Here is an 18,854-nt window from a genome sequence, read left to right on the forward strand (position 1 = left end):
ACTATCTCTGGCTGCCACTCTATATTCAGCAGTCAGGCTTAACCACCACAGGCCAGAGCAGAGTCCCTCCTGGGGGCGGGATTATTATTTCCTCTCATACTGCTGCCACTCAGGGGAGTGGTCTGCCTGAGCCAGATGGCTGCCATATGGGGGATGAGTCAGCACAGGGATCCCACCAGCTACTCTCTCAGTTCTCTCCCCAAGCCTCCTTCCCCAGTCTCTCCTCATGCGTCTCTAGCCCACTCTGCCCCTGCCTTTGCTGGAGACCAGGGTAAGTGGCTGCGAGTAAAAATTTATGCGTTGGCCCTTTAAATGGCTCTTAGCGTCTCCAGCTGCCTGCCTCTGGCAGAGAGCAACCCTGCCACTGTTCGCAGCTGACTATTACCTGTGTAATTTTGGGGTCTGGTGCTGTAGGCTGGGGATCCCTGCTTATGGTTTAGACCCCACTCTTCTCAGGGGGATCAAACTGGCCATTTAAATATCCCTCTGGCACTGCCACCCGTGGGCACCCAGACCACCTTCTCGAGTCTCTGCTGCACTCCTTACCAGTCAGGTTGTGCTAAAGCTGATTCTTCTGTCTGTCCAAGTTTATAAGGCTTCTCTCTTGCTTTTGTTCAGTTGTTCATTCCAGGTGATTTCTCCACAATTTAGTTGTAATTTCAGATTGGTCCTGGGAGGAAGTCAGTGTGACTTCCATTCACTCCTCCGCCATCTTGCCCCTCTCTCCATTGTATTTTTAAAACTATCTTTTATTATCTTTGGGATTTCATATTCTGGTTATTCTCTTCCAGTTCTATCTTCCAGATCGCTATTTTTCACACTTGATTAAGGTGTATTTTCATACATACAAGTTTCAAGAAAAAAATTGCAAGATATAGAGTATAACATACCTAATGAAGTCATTCAGATTTATTTCAATACGTACACAAACAACAGTACAAAGCACTGTAGAGACACATTATAAAATCTGAGGTTTCAAAAAGCAGTGTTTGGGCTTTAAAATTCTGATATTATATCATTCAAATAACACATATTTCAAAAGTTAAATTTTTAAGAATAACAACTAAATTAACATATAACTTTAAGACAATCTGATAGATAGCTACCTTTACCACAATCTTCAAAATAGTGCTGTTCAATTCTTCTACAGAAAGCAAGGGAGTTGCTATAGTTTTTCTTCTTTTGAGAAAGTTCATCGTTGGTCAATTTTGTGGTAAGAATGGAGTACAAAATGGCCAAATACCAGTGCCTCTAGTTTGGTAGGCTGCTTATTGAGGAAATACATTTGTGTTCACAGACTTTGAGAAAGAGTTTAACAGCACTAGTCAACATCTTCTAAGACCTAGTCCAGAGTCTTTTTACTCCATCCAATAGCTTTCATCTTACTTTTGACTTCCCACTGTTTCTGATAGGCCAAATATGATTCAGAGGACAAGGGTAAGGAAATCCATACCTAGCATGTGTGACCATCTCCCCTACTGTAGCTTCATCACACCACAAAGGTACAACTCTGCAGGCAACAGGATACTATTGACTAATTCCACGTAGGCTTTCATTTCTGCTTTTTGGATCCAGCCCCTCATTAACAGAATGACCCTCGGTTTTAACGAATTGGACTATTGGGCAGAGTTCTGATACTACTTGATTTCCTACATGAAGAAAAGCTACTTTACCAGATGGAAACTATATTCTACATTTGCCTTACAAACCACTTTGATAGGCTGATTACGCATGTGCAAAAAGGCCTGCACAGCAAGAGAAGCTGCATTGGCAGAAAGCAAAATTTGCTCCCCTTTCAGTTGCTGATATAATGTAGCATTTTCCAGCCATGGTTCTGCAGCTGTGATCTGTGAGACAAAGGCTTTCATCACGAGAGACAGGTGGGTTGGGCGGCCTGTGCCTGTGGTTCCTGCTCCCGGAGGCTCTCAGCATCCTCCTCCACAATCCCCTCGGCTCCTGGCAGCTGACAGGCCTGGCACCTGCTGAGGCTTGGACTTGCAAAGCTCACCACTATTTCTTCAACTTTTGCCAAAAATTCTGTGAGACCCTTGCAGCTGAGTTCTTAATTTTTTCAGAATGATATTCATTTTTAGAATTTTTTTCAAATTTGTAGTTAATGAAGGATAGCTACAAAATTCTTTGTTACATGTCCTATTGAGAGATGGACTCCAATTCCTCTCTCTCTGAATCTGAGCTTATAGTTGACTTGCTTGGTCAATAGAATGCATTGGAAGTAATATTCTGGGACTTCCAAGGTCAGAACACAAGTTTCGAGGCTTCCACTTGGGCCTTTTGCAGTGTTTTTTCTGAGGACACTTTAACACTCAAGGAGCCCCCGCCTTGGGAGCCCAGCCGTCATGCTGTACAAAACAAGCCACATGGAAAAATATGTAAGCAATGTCAAAAGTTCTAGCTGAGTTCCCAACAGACAGCAAACATCAACTTGTTTGCTGAAATCTGTGTAAATGAGTTATCTTGAGTATCGAACCCATTTAAAACTTCTGATAACTGTAAGCCAAAGACAATTCCAAAATTTGTAGTCAGATATGGAAACAGATTAAGATCAGCATAGATTAAATTCAGTGCTTCACTTTTGCCTCTCTTTTTCATGTCATTCTTCTCCCACCTTTTTCTTATTAATTCCCAGAGTTTTGGAAACTCTATTTTTTAATCCCTTTTTCTGACACTCTTATTCTTCTTTGTCTGGACTTGAAAGTATCCATTTTAGACTATAAAGAGGGGAATGGAAATGAGGCTGAATGTATTCATATATTAATACAATTGGAATTTATGAGAGAAAACAATGTACATAAAATGTGCAGAAGATTGAAAAGAGTGGTTTTATATTTTTAAGACCAAATTTTATGAATTTATCTCTCAGAGCTAATGCTTAGTGATTTAAAACTTATACACATCTGGAAAAACAATTATGCCAGTATACTACCATGGTATGTTGGAAATTACTTGCCTTACTAAACACAAATATACAAATACCCTGGTGTTTGTGAAGAAAAGTAATTCCTTTTTTTTAGTCTTATACTATTTGTTTTCCAAGGAAATATTATTTGACCTATAGCTTAAACAAAGTAATAAATTACTAAGATGTTTTAGGACAAGATACAACTTTCAGTGGAAATGACTTTACACAATTATACAAATCTAGGTGCTAATGAGCTATATTATAATGGTGTTTGACATGCTAACAATTTACAATGGAAGGTTTTCTAGGAAACCTCTGAATTCAAGGGAAAATTTTAAACAGTAAAATGTGTGGCAATAATAAGCACTACTTAATGTACAACATTATGTATAATGTACATTTATTTTGTTTCTTAAGCTTAATGAGTAGTAATTATGTAATATATTACTGAATGCTCACTAAATATTAATTTTAATTGGGTATTTTCAGAAATTTTATTTTTATTGATTAGGAAACAAAATGTTTTCTCCAAACTTTAGGTGAGTAAATTCTAAAACAGTATGAACTTTATTTATTCTTATATAAATACATATTAAGCCATCATTTCCCATACAAAACTACTGCTACTGATAATATATCCTTTGTTGAATGCTTACTGTGTGCCAAATACTATTCTAAGAACTTCAAATGTATGATCTAACTTAATCCTCCTAAAAAATCAAAGGAGGTATGGCCATATTACAGGTGAAGAAACCAAGTCACAGAGAAGTTAAGTAACCTACATGGTGTTTTTTCCTTTTCTGTTTTATGAATAACCTACATGTTTTATGGCTGTAATAGTAGATGATGTTTAAGTTTATGCAGAAATAACCTGGCTGGTGTGGCTTAGTGGATTGAGCGCCAGCCTGAGAACCGAAAGGTCACTGGTTAGATTCCCTGTCAGAGCACATGCCTGGGTTGTAGGCCAGGTCCCCAGCTGGGGGCATGCGAGAGGCAATTGATCAATGTTTCTCCCCCTCTCTTTCTCTGTCCCTTCCTCTCTCTCTGAAAATAAATAAATAAAATCTTTAAAAAAAAAAAAGGTTATGCAGAGTTAGTCTAAATAACATCTCTTACTTCAATGATGTAAGTTAGAGTGGGCTTTATCTTACTACTCTCTTTTTCTAATACCTTTTTAAAATTATTGTCAAGGGCACTAAATTGACATCAGTAGAATGCCAGATGCTATTATCTAGACGTTACTATAGCGGTAAAGATTAAAGATTAATTTGGTTTATTGTGAAAGTTGATCAATCTAAAATTCCAGTGTAAAAGAAAAAATACCTAGTTACCCTGGTACAATCTTATTGGACTGGTCTTTTAAAACCCACATTTTCATCTCCATAGCAAATCTCAGGAATTCTAAGGTTGGACTTGAATGTTTTATGGCTGCCATACCAAATGATGATCTCAGTATAAGCTCTTCCAACATTCTGCATTTGTCTTATACTGTCAAAAATCCATGGTAATTGGTTTTTAAATTCGTTGCTCACAAAGATATCTATATTTTTGTGTTGTATGTACTATAAATAATACTTTAGCCTGGAAAATGTCAAGCCTCTTTTTAAAAGAACCTGTGCCTTCTTTTAAATAGAAAAAAAACATGTTTTTGCATTCCTTCACTTAGTTGTCATCTGATGAACACAAACATGTAGCTGGAGATAATGTATGCCCTCTCCACCATACTGTTTGAAATTAAAGACTCCAATTGCAGAGACACATAAACATCAAATTATGAACTGCGTTTGTCTTCTTAAAATCCCCTGGAAAAATCTTTACTTGAATAGACTGGAGAGATGATGATTCATGCCATAATTTTATCTCATGAAACTATAGCAAATCGCTTTTGGCTAACATCCCAGCCAAAGTCTAAATGTGATATAAATCTAGATGAAACATAGCTGTCAGATTCTGTACTCATTTTAAGTTTCTTAAATCTATGCCTGTATTTGACCAGCTGTAGCCACCAATTTTTGCTTTTTCATTCAGTTCTGTGTTTCAGTATCTAGCATAGAAGATTTTCTTTAATAATAGTAGCAAAATAAAAAAAATATAGCTAGAATTCGAGAACCAACTATGTGCCATGTATGTTACATAGATCATTGTCAATCATCTTCACAATTCTGGAAGACAGGTGTTGACCTTAGGCAAAGGTAGTACTCCTTGTTCTCTAGTCTTTTGAGCTCTGACTCAGTCCATCAGGAGAAGTGTTTATGGTTTGGTTTGGTTTAAGAAACATTGTAGTGGTCATGGCTAGTGACTTGGTGTGTGGTCATTTATCAAATGCCCTGCCAAGATTGGGATAGCAATAAGAGCTAAGAGCTAGTGCTACACCTTCAAAACTGAACCAGCTCTTTCTCTTTTTCTCAAAGATGCACCCATAATATTATGGAAGTCAGGCTTAGGATGTGGTAGAAGCCTAAACCACCTTGCCTTTTTCTGCTCTCCTTTTGTCTGTTTTTTCCCAGGTGACACGATCAAGCTCAATATCTCCTGGCATGAGAAGATCTGGGATGGATAGCTCAATGCTCAGAGAACAATTTTTCTCTCACTCTTTGTCCCTTATTCTCCAGCTCTTGTATGTGTCATTTTTATTCCACTAGAATGGTGCATTTCAAGACATTGGTGTGAATAGGGGATGAGATAGGATAGAGAGAAAATACTGGTCAGTTGGTTTGCTTTGGCCTTTGGTATCTATGGTCTCTGGCCTAAAGAAGAAGAATTTTCTCCTTTTTCTAGTCTAGCTCTCTGGGGTTTTATGTTAGATTTTGGAACCAAAGATCTAGTTAACAATGAGATATTGTTGTGTTGTTTTGCTCTTGTTGTGCATATAGCTCCCTCAACACCAACACAAAGAGAAGAAGCAATGGGCCCAAAGCTAAATTCAGATATTCCTGGCTAAATTCCACCCAGCACTATCTTGATAGTAATCCATTTTTATTATTTTAACGTTATACTAGCAAACAACTGTATTGTCTATTAGGCTGTGTTTCAAATTATTTAATCCTTACAACGAACACATTGCCTATGCAATGAAACAATTCAATAAAAGTTGAAAAGCACTATATTCCGAGTGGTAGAAGTAAAGAAGGAGTTAAAACATATGAAATGGCAACTTGCAGGGGTGCAAGCCTCCTTAGTGCTGGTATGAACAATTAGCTCTTAGCTGAGAGTCAATCTGAAAATTATAGATATCATTTATCACATGTGATAAAGTTCACATGTGATGTCATTAATTACATGAGGAAAAAATAAGACTTTTCCCCCTACATTTCTCTATCAATTAATGGGGTTATTATTTTGTGTTCACTTTTGTGAAATAATAATTCCAATTTTTTTCTAAAATTATTATTTACCTTGTAAATAAAGCACTTTCTCCCATGGATACTCAGCATTGAGGTTATAAACAAAAGATGGAAACTGAGAGAAGAAATATTACTGTCTAGCCTTCCCCATCACAAGATTCTTACTTATAGGTCAAAATTCAGGCATGTCAGCCAGCTTCAACTAAAAAGCCTACAAATAAAATCATTTTGGAAGATGAGAGGTCATAGTGTCTGATAAGCCAGTTTACACTGTTCTAATGTAGCTCTCCATATCTTGTGTTGCACAATAAATCAGTCTCTACAGATTGTTATGGAAGAGCTAAAACAAAAACAGCCAGATACAGAGGAAGGTACAAGCAGGTCAATATGACCTTGTAAAGTAAAGCAAAAGTAGAATCAGAGTTTGGCCAAGGACAGGAATCAAGTTGCCTAAGTGACAATAAACACTAGTAGACATAAATAGAAAAAGACAGAGACCTAAAATATACTTAAGATTTAGATCTGTTTGGGCTAGAAGAATCAAATCGAGGGAGAACTACACATACACCCACACCTTTGTGGAATCCAGCAAAGATGTGCTGAGGCAGCCTCTGTTTTGAAACACATGGCTTTATAGATGTTCCTCCATTGGCTCTGAAGGCACAGGGCTCTTAAACTATCATTTGACAGATGCTAAGGTCAGACTCCCATGGGTCAGGTAGCTGGGTTTTGTTTCCTAAATACTAATGTCATCCTCCTGTTTCTTAAGTACATTCAGGTGGTTGTAAAAGGCACTGAGCCAGAAAGCAGGAGAATGGGTGTAAATCTATCTCTGCTAATGAAAAACAACTCAAGGCACATGACCCACCAGCATTAAATCAGAAGAGCCCTATTTGTATCATGTTACTAAGAGGCGGAATTGACCCATTGGCAAAGGTTCTGCCAATTGGCTCTTTCTAAATGAGGAAAAACATTTATCACCATTCTTGGGATCATTGGGATTATTGGCTCTGACTTCAGATAAGCAGGATAAACAAACCTCAGCTCAAATGGAAGCTGCTTCTGTTTTATTTCTCTGTGCTAAACTCTCACAGCTTATTTTAATTGAAAATTTCTAACGGAAACAGGTATATTTGCTTATTTCCTTTTCTCATGTGTCTCTATCTTTACATGTATGTGGTATAACAGACACCTCTGGCAAGTGTTGTCATTTAAGGTATTTCTTAATGACTAAATATATGACCTACTTTGGTGGTGATAATCAGCTTACTTGTAAATAGGATTGTCCAGTGGATTTGGTTTTTGCTTTTGTTTCGGGAAACCATCAAATAGCTTATGAATAGGCTCTCTTTAAAAAACATCAGTGATATATTTATTTAAATAATAGTCTTACTTAAGTTTCCTTACATGGGGACAGGAGAGATAAGGTGTCCATATGCCAGACTGATTTTGCATGATCTCTTTACTAAAAATTACGGCATAAGAAATTAAAAACATGAACCTGTTTCTAGACTTCTCTTCTTTGGTTCTTTGCATCCCTTACACTTACCACCTATGCTTGAAATTGCAATGACAGTAAAGTAGGGTAAGAAAGGACTGCGGATAAAGTGCAAGAAAACAGAATGAATGAGGAAGACAGTTATAATTGGTTCAGATTTAAGTACTGGATTATTGATTTGCAAATAAACTGGTTTCCTCATGTGGAAAACATATGTAAAGCTGACATATAATTTTTATTTTTTAAATTGTTATGTATATAACTATACCTCACTTGTTCAAAAGACATTTATCCAGCAACTTCTTATCTCTGTAATATAACCAAGAAGTGGGAAACAAGGAGGAAAACTGTGATAAACCAAATGAGAATCATAATTTTTAAAAAATTTTATTTATTTACATTTTAGAGAGAGGAGAAGGTAGAGAGAGAAAGGTCAATGTGGGAGAGAAACATCAACTGGTTGCCTCTCGCACACCTCCACCTGGGGACCTGACCAGCAATCCAGGCATGTGCCCTGACCAGGAATCAGTTTTGGTTTGCAGGCTGGTGCTCAATCCACTGAGCCACACCAGCCAGGGTGAGAAATTATAATTTTTGTACACTAATACTCATGACCTTCACCCAGAAAATAGTCCCTATTTTCCCTGCATATGGCAGCATGGAAGCAACAGATTAGAAAGAAAGGAAGACAAAGGCAGGTGGTAGTGAGCACATTGATAGCACAAGTGGTAGTGTACAGCTGTCCATAATGAGGGAAGTGACAGAAAAATGTAAAAGCAGACTGTAGGGCTTAAAAATTATAGGCATCTGAGTACATCTATATATGTGACAAATAAGTCTGCACATAGGAATTTTTACAAGATACAAAGATATTAAGGTATTTAGATAAATAATTAGAAGTTATTAAAGAACTTTAAGTGCTAGGATAACACAATAAAATTTAAATATTAATTTTAATCAGCCAGAATATATTTAGCAAGAACCCCACTACCTGGGCTAGCTAGGGTCACAGAAGTCAGCAAGTTACACTCCCTGTCTTCGTGGGGTTCGCAATGTGGGGAAGAAATTATAGAAAAGTCAAAGGTTCTAGGTCAGGCAGAGGAATGACCAAAATACAACAAATTTAAAGAAATGAAAGCAACAAGGCATAGATGTGGAATATGGATACGGAAGGTGACAGAGAGCCAAGATTCTAAGATGAATCCTCATTTCCCATATGAGCAGTTGAGTAGATCGTGATGTTTTTAACCAGGATATGAAAAGCAAGAGGAAAAATACATCTTGTGCAAATCATTAGTTCACGTTGAGATGCTTATGGGTTTGCCAGAAGCCAGGAAAATTGCTTTGAAATTCCAAAGAAAATTCTTGGGCATTATCATTGTGATGGTTAATTTTATGTGTCAACTTGAGTGGACTAAGGGATGCCCAGATTGCTGGTAAAACATTATTTCTGAGTGTGTCTGTGAAGATGTTTGTGGAAGAGATTAGCATTTGAATCACTAGACTGATAAAGATCCACCCTCAGCAATGTGGGCAAGCATCACCCAATCCATCAAGGGCCTGAATAGAATAGAAAGCACAGGTAGGGCAAACCCTCTCTCTCTTCTTAAGCCTGGGACATCCATCCCCTGCTGTCCTCAGGCAATGAAGTTCCTTGGTTGCAGGCCTTTAAACTCCAGGACTTGCACCAGCAGCCCACAGTGTCCTCATTCCTTTGTGGTCAGACTGGCTTTTCTGGTTCTCCCCATTGCAGATGGTACGTCATAGCATATCTCAGCCTCCATAATCACATGAGCCACTTCTCATGATAATTCTCTTCATACATATACAAGGTCTGTCCAGAAGGCATCCAGCCATGTAATATGAAAAATAGAGACATTTAGTGAAGGAGATACAAGATACAAGAAACATTGTACATAGGACAATGACACCTCAGTCCCCTTCAAAATAGATACCTTGGGACCTCACACAGTTCTCCCAATTGCCATCAGCTGCCCCTACATATTTTTGTGAATCTCATCAACAGTCTGAAATCTCTTCCCTTTCAAAGGTGACTTTAGTTTCAGGAAAAGCCAGAAGTCATGGGGAGCCAAATATGGGCCCTTGGGGGGCTGAGTCAATTGGGTGATTTGATGTTTCTCAAAAAAACTGCATGAGATGTGATCTATAAGCAGGCACATCGTCATGATGAAGCTGCCAGTCAACCAGTTGCCCATAGTTGCCGTCTTCTGAATCATCTGAATAGTTTCTGCAGAGGAATGTTCAAGCTTAATGCAAAATTTGATGCAGATTTGTTGCTTTACTCAGTCATTTTGAATGCAACAGCCACACAGTACACATGCTCACTTAACGATATCTACCGTCCCGGCCGACTAATATAATGACATTGTCATTGTTTACATATGCGCATTCCAGTCCACTCTCCTTGGCTGCCAGGTTACATGGATGTTGCACAAATTAATCTTGTTATATTAACAATGGCTGGACTTTTTCCAGACAGACCTCATGTATACGTCCATTAGTTCTGTTTCTCTGGAGAAGCCTAACTAATAAAACTATGTATATGGGGTGATAAAACTGTAGGTGAAGATGAGAATGCTGTATATAGAGCAAGAAGAAGATAAAGTACAGGAACTTATGAAGGATCTACATTTAAAATATGAGTAGATGAAGAGGAGCATAGATGAGTATGACCCTTTTAACAATAAAACAATAGTTTTCCTGAAAACTCTGAAGTAGACTTCCATTTATATCTCAGCTAAAACTATGTCAAATGACTACTTCTGGTGTTAAAGGATCTGAAAAATCAAAATTGTTTGTTGGGGAGCACATTAATGTTCCAAGTAAAACTGGTGTTAGTGAAGGAGAAGTATTAGATTTTGGATAGGTAATAAGTGAATACCCGATTATTCATTTACTATAATCTCATGTGGTTCTAAAAGGTACATAAGGAGGTTTTACAAAGATATTAACACCATAGCAAAGTTTTTTAAAAGTATTAGAAATAAAGCAAAAGAGAAATAATAATAATATTATAAAATGAAGATGGAAGTGGGGTTCAGCCACTAAATTGGCTCTAAACTATCTAGCAGTCAATTCGAAGAGGAAAATACTTTAAAGAATACTCAATGTCCTTAAGAAAGGGTGTGTTGTTGTTGTTGTTGTTGTTGTTGTTGTTGTTTTTGGCTGTTTGTTTGGTTGTTGGGGGAAGCACTCCAAAAGGCAGAGTAAAGTGGAACTAGGGTGGGTGGGCAACCACCAGAGAAAGAGTGATTTATTGGGGAGTGAGTACAAAGAAGAATGACAGCAATACTTTAAAAGACAGGATAGAGCGTAAGTGTTGGTGGAGGAGGGAGACTGTAATTAGCAATTGTGAGAGTGACTGAGGATGACAGAGTAGAAGAAGCCTTTTAGGATTAATTGGCTTTGAGGCTCAAAATGGCCCAAGGCTAAAACCTCAGCCAGTGTCAGACCTGATGAGGCTCAAGTCTGTGCCTCTGTCAAAAGTCTTTAGCCTTTGCTGGCATTCCAAATAGAATAGCTCATGGTATGTGCTGTATGCTCCCAAGGACAGATCTGGCCGGAGAAGAGTGACATGGTTCCTAAAGTGGTCTCTCGCTGAGTGACAGAAAGGGAAGAAGGCAGAAAGATATGTCACTTCTAAGAATGTCACCTGTTGATGTAGTTTGGGGCTCAGTATGGCTTGAAGGCTACAATTCCCATTTAAGGAAACTTTAAAGTCTGTCCAGTATGCAAGTAGTATAAACATCCCTAAATCTGTCTCTCCCCAAACAAAAGTTAGTGAGTACTTGGCACCGCTTCCATGGGTGATGAGAAGTACTATTGCATCTAAGACATGATTATCTTTTTAATTCATTTATCTGTGTGGGTTTTTTTTAATGTCAACGGTAGATTCTAAATAAGTGTCTTGTTTTTAAAATTCCTAGGATCTGTCACAATACTGGATAAATAATAATAAACAAGCATGCCTTAATAAATAAACATTTAATTCTTAAAAACCGCATTGAGATAAATTCTGGATGAAGCCATGAAATTGCTTATTATAGAAATTATTAACTTTTTAATGTATATATATTTCTAATCCTCACCTGAGAATATATTTATTGATTTGAGAGACAGAGAGAGAGGGAGAGAGAGAGAGAAACATTGATGTGGGAAAGAAACATCATTTGGCTGCCTCCCATATGCACCTGGACAGTGGATCAAACCTATAACCTAAGTATGTGCCCTAACCAGGCATGGAACCCACAACCTTTTGGTGTAGAGGATGATGCTCCAACCAACTGAGCCACCCAGCCAGGGAAAAATTATTATTATTTTTTAAACCTGGTAGAAAAGCTGTTGTCAGAGCTAAGGAATTTGGAATGTCAGATTTTCTTTTTGCAAACAAATAAAATTTTAAAAATTTAAATCTACATTCTGATTATACATCTGACATTACAATTTTAGAAAGTAAATAATGATGCTGTGAACATACTGTGGCTCTAGTAGTAGTGTAAATACAGAAAGATGTTAGAAATTCTTTGTTGAAGTATGTTTCCTCTCAGTAGGCTCTTCCTGACTGTCCCCACGAGCCACACTATTGTCCATTAATATCTGAAGTCCATTTTCTTTTCTAAATATTCCTCATAAATTTGGCAATAACACAGAAAAAGCAATGTTAAATAGAAAATCAGTCTTTTAAGACTTTAACTCAATAATATGGTAATTCCTCAAAAAATTAAATACTTAAACACCGAATTGCTATGGTTCAGCAATTCCACTTCTGGGGATTGTATATAGGGGTCCAACAGAAGTAACACCTACTTGAGTGTGGTTGGTAGGGTAATAATATGGGTGTAATAATTTATAGTTTTAATTTGAACACTTCACCTAAAATGTCATATGGTGCTTCTGAGTTTGATATTGTTATGTTACAGAATTACATGCTTATGATTTCGTAATAAAAAAGGGGCATTATTTGTGCCAGACCCTATTTTTTTATAGAAGTGTACCCAGAGGGATGCTGCAGAGTATGTGAAGAGATGAACTAATGTTATAAACATTATGCTAGGCATGACAATGTGGTTTTGCATTATTTTACACCAGAAATTGTCTTTCAAATATGCATTGGTAAATGGATCAATATATTACTTCAAAGATAAACACAAGTATATTAAACAAAGATAAACAAGTGTGCTAAAGAATATAAAAAATTAACTCCTACATGATATACTAAGAGCCATAACAATAGATGAACAAATTTTACCAACAGATTAGTCATTTCACTATCTGATAAAAGCAAAAAGTCAGTGGAAAAAATGTTTTGACATTAAAAACATGAGAGAAATATATACGGGTTTGGGCAGTGCGGGATATGTGCCTTTGGCAGAGTAGCTGAAAGCAAATGTGGAAACTCAAAACCATCAAAGTAAAGCTCCTTATCCTCCTAGCAACTGGAACAACTTCATATACATGAAATCTAACTTGGACATCTTATCACGTAAAAATGCTTTGATGTCAGCTTAAAATGAATGACTTCTACATGCTTGCTAAATAACCAGAGGTTTCAGTCCCCATTATCATAAAGCTCTTCTGTTAAAATAAGTTAAGACCACAGTGATTTAAATATGATCACATCTTGCATTTGTAAAATGTACTCTGTGAAGAACTTTTGTGTGTGTGTGTGTGTGTGTGTGTGTGTGTGTGTGTGTGTCCCCATTTAAACTTAAAATTTGTGCTTGGATTTGTATGGGTTTTAGAAACTTTCAAACATATAAAATTATGTTATTTGAAAGCAGGAGTTTTATAGCAATTGAGTCATAGAATTACATATCATTATAAACATTCCAATTTATTTTGGTCCTTTTTCTCCATAATAACAAGAAATTATAGGATTTATAGAAACCTGCTGTTTAGGCAGCTGTCACCAACAGTGGTATTTGAACTATGGATTTGATTCAAATAACAACCAAGATTTCATCTCTCTCAGACCATACCACACCAAACATCATCTTGCTACATGAATAGAATGCTAGAGTTTTACAATTATATACCTAGAAAGAATATGAGAGATTTTGAGTACAATCCTTTCATTTTACAAGTGAGAAAATTGAAGGCCAAAGAAGCAAACTGATAAATACTTTGATAAATATTTAGATACAAAAATATGTAGAAAAATAAAACAGTTCCAGAGTGGAACTGAGGCAACTCAAATATATTACAACTTTTAGTTTATCCTATATCTATCTCCTTGTTTTCTTAAATCTAAAATAGAAATAAATATCATTATATGTAGACTTCTACTTATCTAGAAGGCCACAGGGAACCCTGGCCAGAAGAAATCCTGGAAGTTAACGTGTTTGCCCCATAGGAATATTCAGTGGGCTCTGGGAGAATAGACTACCTGAAAATTCACCAGGGTCTTGGGGCTTTCAAGCCTCACTGGCATTCAGACTAAGTAAGAACAGCTGGTAAAAGCAAATGTTTATTATACAGAGCTCACTGTATACCAGTCACGGTATTTTATGTATATCACCCCCCAAAAAATCCAGGAGGCAAGTATTATTATCGTTCCCATTTTACAGATGAGGAAACTGAGGTATAAAAAAGGTTAAATAATGTGTCCAATGTTATACAGGGAGTAAGCTCTAGAGCTAAAATTAGAAACTATCAGTCTTGCCCTAGCCATTCTGTTGAGCTACCTCAGAAAAACAGCTGGGTCTCCAATATTATAAGTGCTAAGCATTGTTTCCAAGGGCTTTACATATATTAACTTCTTAACCCTCATAATAATCCCATAAGCACATACTATTATTAGTCCCATTTCATAGATGTGAAGGCTGAGGCACAGGTTAAGTAATTTGCCCAAGGTAGTACAGCTAATAAGTTTCAGAGCCAGAATTTGAATCCAGGCAATCTGGCTATGGATAATGCCCTCAACCACTGGTTAAGCAAACAGTTTTGTTTTGCTTGTTGCCATAATTTATTCATATTAAAATGTAAAGATATATTAAATCTGAGAAATGTCAAGTAATGTATAACATGTAAAATCTGTTACATACATTACTGAAATAAGATGTTTGCTTCTAGAATGTAATATACTAGTGAAATGTATTATCTAAATGGCAATGTGTTTGCTGCAAGAAATCCTTGTAGAAATTGCTGGAGTTTTATTTATGTTACTGCAAAAACTGATTCTAGTTCAATCATTTTCCTATGAAGATGTATAAGACAACAGATTGAAATTTCTTCTTAAACATCTGTTTCCAAGATTATGTCTCAGGGAAATATTATTTTCACTACTGAAAAATATGACATTGCAGCTGTGTTTGTGCTCTTGGCAGAAAGACTTAGGGTACTTAAAGTTTTTTCACGTATGTTACAGTAGATTTTTCTGGGTCAAACATTAATATAAAAGTGATTAAAATACATTTGATTTTACTAGGGGTCCTATGTGTAGCTACAGTATTTATATTTTGTACTGAAAGTTTCCAATATATGAACAACTGTGAAGTTTACTGCATGAAAAGTCCATCAACAGTGACTCTTCCTCTCCCTCAGCCTACATCGATGGCCTCATAAAGGGTTTCTTACAATTCATTGATTGAGGAGGAAAAACCTAGGGCTGTTTTACAAGTGGTTCTGCATATTATATTGGCACCAAGGAGAGGTGGACAATTGCATCATTACAGTCCAATGAGAGGTGGCCCTAAAGGCCATGAATGGAGGGAAGTTCTCCTCAGAAGTATAGTTTAGAACAACATATTTGACTGTCCACCTTGTCTGAATAATCAAATGTGAGAAATTAGAAATTTGGATCAGCAGTGATTCATGGGTACTTGCCAATGTTTGAGCTGAATGGTTGGGGACTCAGAAAGGACAAGATTGGGAGATTGATACAAAAGGGTCTGGGGAAAGAGGTATGTGGATGGACCTCTCAGAATGGGCACACAATATAGAGATATTTGTGTCCCATGCAAATACTCACCAAAAGGCATCATCTGAAGAGGAGGCCTTCAGTAATCAGGTGGACAAAATGATAGTCTGTTATTGCCCATCAGCCATTATTCCCAGCCACCCTAGGGCTTTCTTAATGGAACCACGTATAGAGTGGCCATGTTGTCTGAAATGGAGGCTCTACATGGGCCCAGTACTATCATCTTCTCACCAGCGCGGACTTTGTGGCCTGCTACACTGCAAGTCCTGAGTGCCAAACTAATCAAGAGCGCGGACCAACACTGGGCCTCCTATATGGCACCCTTTCTCAAAAGTACAAGCCAGCTACCTGCTGGTTTGCTGATCATATTGGACCATTTGCCTCATGGCAAGGGACACTGATCATTTTGCTGGGATAGACACACTTTTGGATGTGGACTTGCCTTCCCTGTCTGTAATACTTCTGCTAGCACCGCCATTTTCATTATATTCTTTACAACATTGCTTCTGATTAAGGAACTCATTTCACAGCAAAAGAAATTCATGGGCTCATGCCTATGAAATTATCTGGTCACACCACAGACTCTATCACCCAGAAGCATCTGGCCTAATAGAAGAGTAGAATGGCTTACTCATGAGTCAGTCAGTTTGGAGACAATGTTCTGAAAAACATGTGCTGCTGTCTTACAACATGCAATATGTGCTTTGAATCAGAGACCACTATGTGATGCTGTTTCTTCCATAGCCAGAATAAATATAGGAATTAAGAGCTAGAAGTGGGAGTTTCTCTTCTTGTCTTTGTACCTAAAACTCTACTTGCAGAATTTTCGCTTTCCATTTTTACAACATCAGACTTTACTGATCTGGAGATCTTGATTTCCAGAGTAGGAATGCTTCCATGAGGGGCCACAGCACTGGTTCTTCTATGGAATTAGAAGACGAAACTGCCAGTTGGATATTTAGTGTTCCTCATACTACCAAATGAACAGATAAATAAGGAAGCTGCTCTCTTGGATGGGAAGATTGATCCTGATTACGAAGGAAAACTTGGATTGCTGATACACTGTAAGGGTAGGAAGTATTATGTCTTCAACTCAGGACACTCTTGAAAGCATCTGTTAATACTTTAATGTCAAATAATGAAGGTTAATGGAAATTTAAGCAACCAGCCACGACAGGACCACTGAGCATTCAAGAATGAAGCTTTAGGTAACCTCACCAAGTGAAAACTTAAGAATAGTAAAGAACATGACTGAGAAAAAAGGAAACAGAATGTAGGGATATTAGTAGGAAAAAAGTTATAAATATCAACTATGGCTTCATGACCAGGTACAGGAATGAGGATTGTAGCAGCTATATACAAGGTCTGTCTGGAAAAATCCAGCCACTGTTAATATAATGAGAACAGTTTGTACAACGTTGAAGTAATATGACAGCCAAGGAGAGTGGACTGGAATGCTCATGAATGAACAATGATGACTTCCCTATACTAGTAGTGGGGGTGGTAGATGCTGTTGAGTGGGTATGTGTACTGTGTGGCTGTCACATTAAAAATGACTGAATGATATAGATAAACACGACTCACCTCCTCACACAACCACGTCAAAATTACAACTAAAATATAGAACAACCATTGCTTAGATCATCAGAAATCAAGTTGATGGGAAGCCTGACAACTATTGAATCAAAGAAACCACATCCTTTCAAACTGGTAGGAAGGGCAGAGGCGCAGAATGGGCTGATACCACATCCACATGTAGTAGATAAAAATTCAGGAGCGATGTTTTTGGAGCGAGTAGTCCCAGCCCCACAGCAGGCCACCCAGCCCAGGGTTCCAGTGCCAAGAAAATAAGTCTCCATAACTTCAGATTCAAAGGCCAGCAGGGATTGAGTTGCTGGAAGAAACTTCTGGAGTTCCAAGCAGTTCCTCTTAAAGAACCCACACACGGACTTACTCAGACTCACTCCCGCTGAGTTCCAGGACCAGGGTAGCAGCTTGAAAGGGAGGAACTGAAGTGTCTGGCATCTAATTAGGAGCTGGGGAATAGCTTTCTCCCATCTGGCTCCCAGAAAGGCAGGCAGGGGCCATTATCTGTTCTCCGAACCTTCCTCCCACAGAGCCACAGAGCCAGCAGGTGTGTGCCGTATCCATCAACCTGGCTAAGACTGTTTGCCACCTACCCACTGGAGTTCGCATGAGACTTGTCCCATCCAGCTTATGCCTACCCAACCTATAATGGTGACTTTTCTATATGAATGGCTGGTCTTGGCTCCTGCACAGCTGATCCTCCACAGAGGGCAGAGACTGGTGGTCAGTGGTCACAGCCAGTCCTTGCAGCTGACTGGCCTGGGTACATCACTTCCATTGACTTACCATCAGCAGTCAAGGCTCAACTACAAGAAGAGGATGTACTCAGCCCACATGATAGGTGTATCTTGAGTACCCAGCTTGGGCAATATGAGAGGCTGTGCCACTGGACCCTACAGGGCACCTAATACATTAGGCCATCCTGCCAAGACAAGGAGTCAAAGCATCTCTACCTAGTACATAGAAAGAAACACAGGGAGGCTGCCAAAATGAGACAAAGAAACATGGCCCAAATGAAAGAACAGATCAAAAATCCAGAAAAAGAACTAAACAAAATGGAGATAGGCAATCTTTCAGATGCCAAATTCAAAGCACTGGTTATAAGAGTGTTCAAGAAACTTAGTTAGGACCTCAACAGCAAAAGAAAGATCCAGTCAGAAATTAAGGATACGCTAATTGAAATAAAGATAAATTTATAGAGAAACAACAGTAGAGTGGATGAAGGCAAGGATCAAATCAATGATTTGGAACATAAAGAACTAAAAAACAACCAACCAAAACAACAAGAAAAAAAAAAGAATCTAAAAAAATGACCATAGTACAAGCAGCCTCTGGGACAACTTCAAACTTTTCGACATTCGCATCACAGCAGTTCCAGAAGAAGAAAGGAGCAAGAAATTGGAAATCTATTTGAAAAAATAATGAAAACTTTCCTAATTTGGTAAAGGAAGTAGACATGCAGGACCAGGAAGCATAGAGAGTCCCAAACAAGATGGATACAAAGAGGCCCACTCCAAGACACATCATAATTGAAATACTAAAGGTTAAAGATAAAGGGAGAACCTT

At 37.9% G+C, this 18,854-nt stretch overlaps 1 pseudogene; it reads right to left on the minus strand.

Moving 5' to 3' along the window:
- Positions 1-1,342: 1,342 nt before the first annotated feature.
- LOC129085118 (metaxin-2-like) lies at positions 1,343-17,726 on the minus strand (annotated as a pseudogene).
- Between the last annotated feature and the right edge of the window lie 1,128 nt (positions 17,727-18,854).

This window comes from Pteronotus mesoamericanus, unplaced genomic scaffold (assembly GCF_021234165.1).
Source record: "Pteronotus mesoamericanus isolate MK-2021 breed Mesoamerican mustached bat unplaced genomic scaffold, CSHL_Meso_final scaffold_21, whole genome shotgun sequence".
Classification (NCBI taxonomy): Eukaryota; Metazoa; Chordata; class Mammalia; order Chiroptera; family Mormoopidae; genus Pteronotus; species Pteronotus mesoamericanus.